Source organism: Castanea sativa, chromosome 11 (genome assembly GCF_040712315.1).
Source record: "Castanea sativa cultivar Marrone di Chiusa Pesio chromosome 11, ASM4071231v1".
Taxonomy (NCBI): domain Eukaryota; kingdom Viridiplantae; phylum Streptophyta; class Magnoliopsida; order Fagales; family Fagaceae; genus Castanea; species Castanea sativa.
The window spans coordinates 11776772-11788696 of NC_134023.1; positions in this window are offsets into that span (position 1 = coordinate 11776772).

Consider the following 11925-nt stretch of genomic DNA (forward strand, 5'->3'; position numbering starts at 1 on the left):
ATGGGCAACCGACATGCCACGAAAATTCTGCAAGTTTTTCAACCCATCACGGAATGCAGTATTCACTCGATAGCCACAGAGAATTTGATGGGAGTACTAGAGCACTGTGTGACATTGATGCCAAGCAGAGGTTAGACGACAAAGATGGTGAGGATGACCAGATGGAATTTGACGGAGTAGGCGAAGCTTCTCCCTCCATTTGATGAGTATCCGCCACCCAACCATTGTTTAATAATGAATATTTTAGCCTAGAATTGTAGGGGAGTTTTAAAGCCCTCTTTTCAAAATCATGTGAGGGAGTTGGTTAATAATCACGATCCTGCTATTATGATTGTCATGGAGACCCGTATTGGCGGTGACAGAGCTAGGAACATTACTGACAGGCTTTCGTTTAATGGGGCCATTTACACTAACACAATTGGCTTTGCTAGCGGTCTTTGGCTTCTTTGGAATTCTAAGAAAGTCCAGATCACCCAACTAGCAATGTTGGAGCAAGAAATCCACGTCCTGGTGAAGGTAACCACCTCTGCCTTCGAATTCATTCTTTTTGTTGTGTATGCTAGTCCTAGATTTCATGAAAGATGCATTTTGTGGAATAATATATAAAATGCTGCTAATCTTCATGTGAAACCTTGGATTATTGCTGGAGATTTTAATGAGGTGCTTGCTCGTAGGAATAAGTTTGGGGGTAGAGCTATTAACACCAATAAATCTTTACTTTTCAAAGAATGTTTAGACTATTGTAATATGATAGATAGGGGGTTCACCGAGCCTCGGTTTACCTGTACCAATAGGCGTAACATTAATGCTCTTGTTCAAGAAAGGATCGATTGATTCTTTGCTAATCCCAACTGGTGTGCTGCCCACCCAGATGCAAGGGCGACTCACCTCACAAGATGTGTGTCTGATCATTGTCCTGTGCTCCTTGAATCCAATCCAAGCAATGGCCTCCGCCTTCCCAAGTCCTTCAAATTCCAAAGTTTTTGGCTTTCGGATTTAACCTTTCTTGGAATAGTTTCAGAAGCCTGGGGCCGATCCCGACCGCTCCAAGAGGCTACTGAATGCTTTTCCAGGAGAGCATCGAATTGGAATAAGAATCAATTTAGGAATAATTTTGGAAGAAAGAAGATAATCATGGCTCGGCTTAATGGGATTCAGAAAGCCCTCACCATTAATCCCTCACACTCCTTACTTGAAATGGAGAAAGCCCTGCATAAGGAATTAAATGTGCTTTTAGACCAGGAAGAGGAGTTATGGGTTCAAAAATCCCACATTAATAGGTTGATTAAGGGTGATAGGAACACGGCTTTTCACCATATGTCTACCATTGTGAGGAGACAGTGTAACCGTATTTCCTCCATCAAGAATGACATGGGAGAATGGATTCTTAGTGAATTGGGGGTTATGAACCACATCCGGGAGGGTTTCACCAAATTATTCACAACTACCCTTGAATGTTCACTTGTTAACCCCTCACAACCCCCTAGGTGGCAAGCTGCCCTTCATGAGGAGGATAAGATCAGCCTTAATGTGCCTATTACGGATGTTGAAATTAAAGAGGGCTTGTGGGCTCTAAAGCCTTTCAATGCCCCAAGCCCTAATGGGCTCCCTATAGGTTTTTTCCAAAGATGTTGGCTTACCATGGGGGACTCAATAAAAAATGAAGTGAAAAAGGTTTTTGATGAGAGCAAAGTCCCTGAGTACCTTAACAGGAACATTATTGTCTTAATTCCAAAAATTGCGAGTCCTGAAAATATGGGAAACTATTGCCCTATTAGTCTCTGTAACACAGTGTACAAGATTATGACCAAGCTCATTGTAGCAAGACTTAGACCACATCTTGATAAGTTGGTTAGCCCCCTCCAGTCTGCCTTCGTTCCGGGTAGGAGAAGTGTAGACAATGCCATTGTGGTTCAAGAGTTGATACACACCATTAGCAACAAAAGGGGCCAGGGAGGTTACATGGCAATTAAAGTAGAATGGAGTTTTATCCGAGAGGTTCTCATAAATGCCAACCTTCCCCACTGTATGGTGAACCTTATTATGAGTTGTGTATCGTCAGTTTTCGCATCTATTCTCCTTAATGGAGGTAGTGTTAAGCCTATCTTCCCTTCCCGAGGGATTAGACAAGGTGACCCGTTATCGCCATATCTATTCATTCTTTGTATGGAAGTCCTTGGGCATATTATTGAAGAAAAGTGTAGTGAAAAAAGCTGGGTTTCTGTTAAAAGCTCTCATAGTGAGATGGCCTTCTCTCATCTCTTCTTTGCGGATGACTTGGTCCTCTTTGCAAAAGCGGATCATGTCAATTGTTCAACAATAAGGGATGTCCTTGATACTTTTTGCGCCCGATCGGGGCAATCCATTAGTGAAAGAAAATCGAGGGTGTTCTTCTCCCCAAATGTGGATGTGGATACAAGAGAATCCTTGTGTGGCATTTTGGGATTCCACTCAACCCCAAACCTTGGAAAATATCTTGGATTCCCTATAAAGCACCATGGAGCCAACAACCAAGATCTGAATTTCATTTTGGATAGGGTCAAGCAAAAGTTGGCGGGGTGAAAAGCCAACCTATTATCTCTAGCAGGAAGATCAGTCCTCATCCCAGCCTCCACATCTACTATTCCTTCCTACATTATGCAATGCACGGGGTTGCCAAATAAATTGCTTGACAACATTGATCGGGTCAATCGCAATTTCCTTTGGGGTTCATCGAAATCCTCAAAAAGAACCCATTGGGTGGGTTGGCACAAAGTGACCAAACCTAAAGTAAAAGGGGGTCTTGGTATTCAGTCTGCAAGGGGAAGGAATCAAGCCCTTCTTGCTAAGCTTAATTGGAGATTCCATACAGAGAATGATGCTTTATGGGCCAAGGTTCTAAAGAGTAAGTATTACTCTAACCGAAGACTAAATGCCAAAAAGAAGGACAAGCATCCTTGTTCTAGGGTGTTAGAGGCTATGAAAAAGGGAGGTGAGGTGTTCAATAAAGGCATCAAATGGGTGTCAGGAAGAAATAGCAAGCTTAGTTTATGGCATGATAATTGGGCTTCTAATGGCCCACTTAGAGCTCTCATTCACAGCCCATTATCTGAAGAAGAAAATTTCCTTCAAGTTAAAGAGGTTTTTGGCCCACAAGGGTGGGATTGGTCTAAACTTTCTATCCAAATTCCTCAATCTGTCCTTATGGAAATAAATGCCATGCCTTTCTCTATGAGATCCTCAAATGAGGAAGACAGACTGATCTGGAGTGGTGCTGCCCAAGGGGATTTTAGCCTTAAATCAACTTATGCCATAGCCACAAGTTGCACTGAGGAAGAAGGGGACTTCACAAGAACATTGGTTTGGAAGGTTGATACCTTATCCCGTATTAAGACTTCCTATGGCAATGCTTGCATAACAGTGTTGGAGTGGGTGAGTGCCTTGAGAAAAGGCACCTTTCTGATTCTAACCGATGCCCTCTTTACCAAAGGGAAGCTAAAACCATTCCTCATAGGCTCATCGATTATGAGGTTTTTAAAACCACTTGGAGTAGATTGGGCATTCATCCAAACAACAACTTTTATGAGGAAAACCTCCACATTTGGTTAGAGGAAAACTGCAAAGATACTACTTGCAAATTAAATAAATAACCACCTTGGAAAATTGTGTTTCCTTTCGCTATTTGGCACCTGTGGAAATTTAGGAATAGCGTGGTGTTTAGGGATCAGCACACTCAGCTGAAGGTCCATAGTGATGCCCTTTTTAATGGTTTGGATTTTCAGCATTATGTGATAAATCCTAGAGTTGTAGGTAGCAGGAGGATGGTGCAAGTTAGATGGAAGAAATCCCAACCCGGACGGGTCTGCTTTAGGAAATCTAGGGAGGGCTAGATGTGGCGGATTGATCAGGAATGAACATGGGGACTGGTTGGGTGGCTTCTCAAGAAGAATCAGCGTCACCAACGGCTTTGTAGCGGAGCTTTGGGCTCTTAGAGATGGCCTAATCCTCTGCCATAACCTTCATTTAAATGCTGTCAACATTCAGCTTGATGCAAAAGCACTTATTGATGTTATTAGCAATCCTTCTTATACTAATCAGGTCATTATGCCAATTGTTAATGGCTGCAGGCAGCTGATTTCCCAGCTTGCCCAAGTCCGGATCAAACATTGTTTTCGTGAAGCTAATTCATGTGCTTTACTTAGCCAGGAAAGGAACTCTTCAAGATGGTAGCTTTATTGTTTACCATGATCCGCCTGTGGATCTTTTGGAGCTTATACGCTCAGACAAGGCTGGTTTGTTTTGTACCAGGGTCATACATGAACCCTCTGTTCCCCTTTAGCTTCTCTTCAATGCATTTTCCTGTTTACCAAAAAAATATACAATCTATGAATAACATAACATGAACCACAAAGGTTGACAATCACATTTATTTTCTTATTATATATCTAATATTTTTCTAACTAAAACACTAATTAATGTTTTCAAATAGAAAATTATAAAACAAGAATACAAAATAGAATAAAATAACCCTCATCCTTTAGGAGGGGAAATAGAGTACGGTAATACTCAAATCAGAAAATGCTAAAAATTTAATTTTGGGTCCCATAAAACAAATAATTTTAAAGTATCAAGCCAATCATAAGTATGAGTTGAATGATCAACTAATGAATATTTTATTTTTTGGATTAAATTTTAATTTAGTGTGTTAATTTTCAATTTTTGGGGGCCAAATGTAAAATATTAGACCAAACTTTCAAGTTTTTTTTTTTTTTTTTGAAATATATTCCTATAATTTTTTAATAAAAAAATTCGTGGGGATGCCGGGTAGCAAGGTGGCTCTTTGATTTTTCAATCCAAAACTCAAAATGAATCTTTCTTTCCTCAAGGCATTTATAATTAACTTGATCTCGCCATGGAAAAAGCAAGGCTCATTAGTGTTCTTAAGGTTGGATTTAGAGGATATATCATTAGGGTTTGAAAATTGCTTTAGTAGTTCATATATACATGCATCCATGTTCATCACCTCATTGGCCGATTTCTTTTTTCTTTTTTGATGAATCATTGTCCGATTTCTGATAAGATATACTAGTTTATATTTTCATATCTACATTTAACAATAGTCTTGGGCAGCTTCTAAACAAAATAGGCCCATTTTATTGCAATAGAATAAGGTTATTCAGCACAAAAAAAAAAAAAAAAAGAGATTGCGCGCGCGCGCGCGCGCACACACACACACACACACACACACACATATATATATATATATATCAATTTGATGTCTGACAATTTCTTTTTTATTATAGCATAAGAAGCTATTTTTTTTCCATAACCACTTTTCAAAAATACTCACATTAGATTATCTATTCTAAACTCTATTTCATTAAAATATCAATTTTTCTTAATTTTTTATAATTGTTTCTCTTTAACAGACAACAACCATCATCTCTATTTTATTAACACACAACAACCATCATCTTCTCTTTTCATTCATCCCATAATTTTAAAAATCGTAATGGTCAAAGAACCGAAAAAAGACTAATTCCCAGTTCTGACCAAACTGGTTTTTGAGTTCGATTCTTGGTTCAACTGGGCACTGGTCCAATCTAGTTTTTTAAATAGTGCTTCATCCTCAAGATGTGTAAAGAAATAATAAAAATTAAATGCAAGATAAATAGTGACAATATAAATTTATACGGTTATTGTAGCAACTTTGCAAATTTACACATCTTTAACTTGATTGAAGCAAGTGATTTTTCGACTTAGATGTGTAAAATTAAGCTCTTTATCTATTTCGCTTCAGTGCTCATTAGCGTTTATTGAGCCAATTCGTCATGGCAAGTGTCCAAGATAAAATAAGAAGAATATTAAAAATAAGTAGAAAGAAGGAAGAAAAAGCCAAAGGCTTCGTATAAAAAAAGTGGTGTGAGCATTTGGTGAGAGAGACTTTTCATGACTATGGCCTATTTGACTTTACTTAGTCTTTTGAATTAATTAATTTATCCAGACACTCTAATTTTTTAATTGGCATTTAATCCAAAAATCAAGTGTAAAATGATCATTTCAATTTCAAGGGTACAAAAATATCATTTGGAGCCATATAAAGAATTAATTCATTTTTAAATATAATCATCACTTTTAAGTTTTAACAATCAAAATTAAGAACATTTTTTCATGAAAAAATAATAGAGTAATACTAGAAATACTCTAGATTTTTTTTCCTATCCTCTAGGTAGGAGCTCTTCCTCTCACCATGGGTGAGCTTTCTTTCCACTACTGTTTTACTCAACGTAGTGGTTTTTCCTTCTACTATTCTCTCATACAACAGTTTCACCATCCAAGCTCAGAATGGAGTCGGAGTTTATCGAGAGAATGCAGAGAATTAAACTTACAAATGAAGAGGATGAAATTATCCAAGTTTGCCCAAGCCAAAGGGAAAAAATCTTGGAAGAATGTTCACTCAGTCTATTTGGAAAATTCTTAACAAACAGACCATTCAATCAACGAGCAGCGAAGAACCTTCTGCGCACTACGTGGAAGTTTGGTTTGGACCTTAAGATTATCAATGTTGGTGAAGGACTATTCCAGTTCAAATTCGCTATGGAAAGCCAATTGATGTGGGTACTCAACAACGGACCATGGAGCTTTGATAACTACCTCCTGCTGCTTAGGCGATGGGAAAAGGGAATAAATGCTACCACGATAAAGTTTACCCATTGCCCACTATGGGTACAAGTCTGGGGCTTACCCTTTGAACTTTTTAGTGAAGATGTAGCAAGAGACATTGGGAGAGGAATTGGTCTGGTGGTGGAAGTGGATTGCAAAGGTGTCGCATCAAATCAAGCAAAGTTCCTAAGAATCAGAGTGGAGGTACCATTGGAGAAACTGCTTCTGAGAGGCGGCAAGATTAGGGGACCGGAGGGCGAAGTCGTATGGGTAGCTTTTAAATATGAAAGACTAATAAGTTTCTGTTTCAGATGTGGAGTACTTGGCCATGAAGTCAGAAACTGTGAAACACTGTGGGATTCAGACACACAGGAAAACCAGTATGGGGAATGGATGAAGGCGGGGCACCAGAGGGTGGAAGTCCAGGGAAGAAACACCACTCACGGACAACCACCGAGGAGGGAGATAAGGCCAGAAAATCAAACAGAACCGGTAACGGAAAGTAACGTCCAAGTCAGCCCCGTAAACCAAGGAACGGTTAAGGCATTAAACTCACACATTGATACGCAATCTAATGTTACAACAGTTACGGATGGGATTTTATTTCCATCAATAACTAATATAACACCAATGAACCTAGACACATTATTGGAGAAGGGAGAGCAGCAACGGGCAAGAATTGAAGAGCAAGCCGAGAATCAGGGGGAGCATTTATTCAGCGTTCCAATTGCATTTGCTAAAGGCTCCAACGGAAAGCAAAACTTTAATCACGTTGCATCTGTTGCATGTGCACCCTTAAGTGAGTAAAAAAAAAAAGCACAAGGCTGTGGGGAAGAGCAAAAACACAGTGGGGACTTGGAAAAAAATTCAACGAACCACAAACACAACCGTGAAAGATACTTTGTCTATCTCAGAGGCAATGGGGAAAAAAAAGAGGGAGTGGGGAGCCAAAAGAAACAGGAAAGGGTACAGAGACCGGAAGTAGGAAGAAATAAAAAACTCAAGATGAGAGCTACAATAGCCAAACAATATCGGTGGAGGCTGAAATTCAGCCCCGCCGGGAGCAATGATCGTATTAAGCTAGAACTGCTAGGGGCTTGGGAACCAACGCTGTCAACGTTCTTTCTCACCTAGTGAGGGAAAAAGCTCCCAATATTTTGTTTCTAATGGAGACAAAACAGACCGATGAGGAGATGAGATGGGTTCAAGGTGAATTGCATTATGATTCCATGCTTGCAGTTTCATGTTTGGGAAGAAGAGGTGGCCTAGCTATGTTGTGGAATAATGACGTGGATTTGCATATCCAAACCTACACACAAAACCATATCGACGTCCTTATTGTTACAGATCGCAACTCTCCGTGGCGAATTGCGAGGTTCTATGGTAAACCGGAAGAGCAGCTTCATCATTAAACATGGGACTTGCTCAAGCATCTCAAATCAACGAGTTCAGCCCCGTGGTTATGTATTGGGGACTATAATGAGATTTTGGCATCGGAGGAGAAGGAAGGTAGACACCCCAAACCAATTAGATTGATGAATAATTTCAGAAGCACATTGTTACACTGCGGATTGGTTGATTTGGGATTTACAGGAAATATGTTTACTTGGAATAATGGAAGAGGGGGAGATGATTTTGTTCAACTAAGAGTTAATAGGGCTTGTGCAACAGTCGAATGGAGGAGTCTATTTCCACAGGCTCGGGTTTCCCATCTTCAAGCCTCTTACTCTAACCATGTGCCCATCCTACTCACTACACACCTAACAAGCCACCAGGTTCGACCTAAAAAGTTCCCACAAAGATTTGAGGAGAAATGGGTGACGCATCCAGATTGTGAAGTTGTTATTCAACAAGCATGGAATCACACAATGAACACGGGCAACCCTATGTACCAACTTTTTGAGAAAATCAAAAATTGTAGAAGTGCCTTGGTAAGATGGAGTAAGATCACCTTTGGTCAATCAAAAAATCTCCAAGAAAAGCATTGAATCTTGGAGGAATTGACTAGAGAACATACAACAGCACACTTAGAGGAAATTAGAAGGGTAAAGGATGAAATCAATACCATTTTGTACCATGATGAGCTACACTGGAGGCAAAGAGGAAGAAGTCGCCAAATTGGCTTGTCGTTGACGAGGTGATCAACGACGACAACTTCTTTGTCACTTTGCGCCCTGACACCATGGAAAAGCACACGATTCTTATCAAGGTATCAGATTTAATTTAGGAATTTAGGTTTTTTTGGGGTTGTTTATTTGTTTTCATTGCTAAATTTTGTTCTTAAAGTTTGGGTTTTTGAATTGTTGTTTGTGGTGTTGTGCGTTTTGGGTGTGGAATTTTAGAGGTTTGTTTTTAATTTTTTTTATTTAATTAAAATTAATTTAATTGTTGACGTGGCAATTTTTTAATGCCAAAATAGATTTTTTTAATTATTATTTTACTGTGCCGTTAACTATGTCAGCATTTTCTGTTAGCTGAGTGACAGTAAGGACTTAAATGTCATGCGTTAGTTGGTTTAGAAACTAAAAATTGTAAAAATAAAATGTAAGGACTAAAATAAAAAATCCTCAAAATATAAGGACTAAAACTACATTTATACATAAAGTTAAAGTGCGAAGATACAAGGTACTAATGTGTAATGATGAGCCAATCTTAGAAAATTCACAACCCCCATTTTAATACATTTTAGTCCTATTTGAAAAAGAAATTAAAAATGTTGATTTTGATTTCAAATCCGCCGTTAAGATTGAACTTTGACCATCCCAACCTCCCAATCTGATCCTACAACTGCTATGCTTATTGACTATTTGTTGGTGCTGACTTGTGCATTTCAACTGCCAAGTTCAGACTCATTCAAAAAAAAAAAAAAAAACTGCCAATTTCACACTCAGTTTAGGCGCGTGTTTAACAACGCTTACCTTTTTTCCTCCAACTTGTCTTTTGTTTTTTTCCCACCAATTTGTAGTTATTGCAGGAAATACTACCAAACTTTTATAAATAAAAAAATACACCTTCACATAAATATCAAAGAACAAATTGAGTAAAGTTTCTTCTCAAATTAGTTTGGAGAGAAACTCTTCAAACTTCTCATATATTTCTTTTTTAAATGAATTTTGAGAATTTAATCATTGAATTTCATGTTCCTTATGTTCTTAACATATGTATTAAATTTCGTTCAAATTTGATGTTATTTACTATTTGATCAATTAACTTATTTTTTATATACAACTTTAGATCACAAAAACTTGAAATTATAACATTTATTTGATGACATAGCAATTGATCTTTGATTTTCTTGAAATTTTGTAAGCATTAAGAATGTAATAAGAACATGCAATCTAATGGTTAGATTTTCAAAATTCACACTCAATATAAAAGATATATGATGAGTTTGTAGGGTTTCTCTCCAAACTAGTTTGGAGAAAAACTTTGTTCAATATCAAATATGGTGCTGCATTGAATTTCATGTTCCTTATGTTCTTAACATACGTATCAAATTTCGTTCAAATTGGATGTTATTTACTATTTGATCAATTCACTTATTTTTTATATACAATTTTAGATCACAAAAACTTGAAATTATAACATTTATTTGATGATATAGCAATTGATCTTTGATATTTGATCTTCTTGAAATTTTGTAAGCATTAAGAATGTAATAAGAACATGCAATCTAACGGCTAGATTTTCAAAATTCACACTCAATATAAAGATATATGATGAGTTTGTAGGGTTTCTCTCCAAACTAGTTTGGAGAGAAACTTTGTTCAATATCAAATATGGTGCTGCATTGATGTAATTGTTATCTTTTTTTATTCTTTTTTTTTTTTTTGAGAGAGATGTAATTGTTATCTTAAATGAAAAGAAGCTCATATATACTTTTTGGTACTTTTATTTATTTATTGAACTTACATATAAAATTTGAGATTAATTAGTTTCGTGTTAATATTGCATTTAAAATAAAGCTAATGACCCCTCAACTTTATATGAATTTTCCTACTCAAAAAAAAAAAAAACTTAAAAAAGTACCAATTGATGTTTTATAGACTAATATCTTCTGGATCATGACAAGTTGGCAACTCTTTTGTTTTTGTTTTTTGATATCAAAATCAAACTCCAATTAGTTTTTGAAATAATTGCAAGAAAAAAAAAACTAAAAAACTAAAAAGATTATCTCGTTGCTGCGTCCCAGTCCATCTGTCTTATTAGCTCTGCAAGAAAAATTGAATATTGATTATTGACTCCCAACACGAGTAAAGAAAAATTATTTAAGCCTTTGGGTTTTATGAAGTAAATTATCTTGTAATTATTTTTGATAGATATATAGTGGGAGAAGTGGGGGTTCCAACTTCCAACCACAAAAATGAGGCATTACAAAAAAAAAAAAAAAACCATTATTACTAAACTACAACTTGAATCTCATTTATCTCATAAGGTTAATGCTTAATATGGTAGAGATTGCATAATATTGGATTTAGTAGTACAAAAATTTTTAAGTTGAATGCAACCTTGCATTTATAAATGGATTTTGTTGAATTTCATTTATTAAAAATAAGATTATATTGTACTTTATATATAAGAATTAATAAGAATTTGATGTGAAGAAATTAGTATAGAAGAATTTGAAGATGAAGAAATTAGTGTCAAAGAATTCTAAATGAGGAAGTTTGTTTAAAGATTGTGGCAGTCCTTATTGTTGAAAAGATTAGAGATAATTTCTTTAGACTTTTAGTTATGTCTAGAGGAAAACCATTAATGTACGAGTAAGAAAAAATGAGTTCATTTAAGTTACGTGACAAAAAGAGAAGGTAGAAGAAGATTTAAAAAAGAAAAAGTAAAAAAGGAGTGCCAATTTTTTTTTTTTTTGGAAGTAAAAAGAACATGTTAATTTAGGAAGTAATAGATGCATGTTAATTGACCTTATTAGTTCTTTTATGATTTTATTACTTGTTAGATATATGTTCCAATCTTCAAAGTTGCCCCTCTGCAAGCTGGCTCAACAGTATAAGCGAATAAGGTTAGCCACCTAAGGCCCTTAAATAGAAAAAGACCTCCAAATTTTAACTAATAGAGTTATTTCTTTCATTGTAATAGTATTAATTAAGCTCAAATATTAAGACAATAAATAAAATAATATTTTTTATCAAATGAAAAACAAGAAAAAAAGAGAGAGAAATACTACGTCCACAATATTTTTCACAACAAATCCTAAGTGATAGGTTGTTACGGCTGTTATTGGTTGAAAAAAAAATAATTTTAGTGGTGGGTTCAAATTAGAACTAG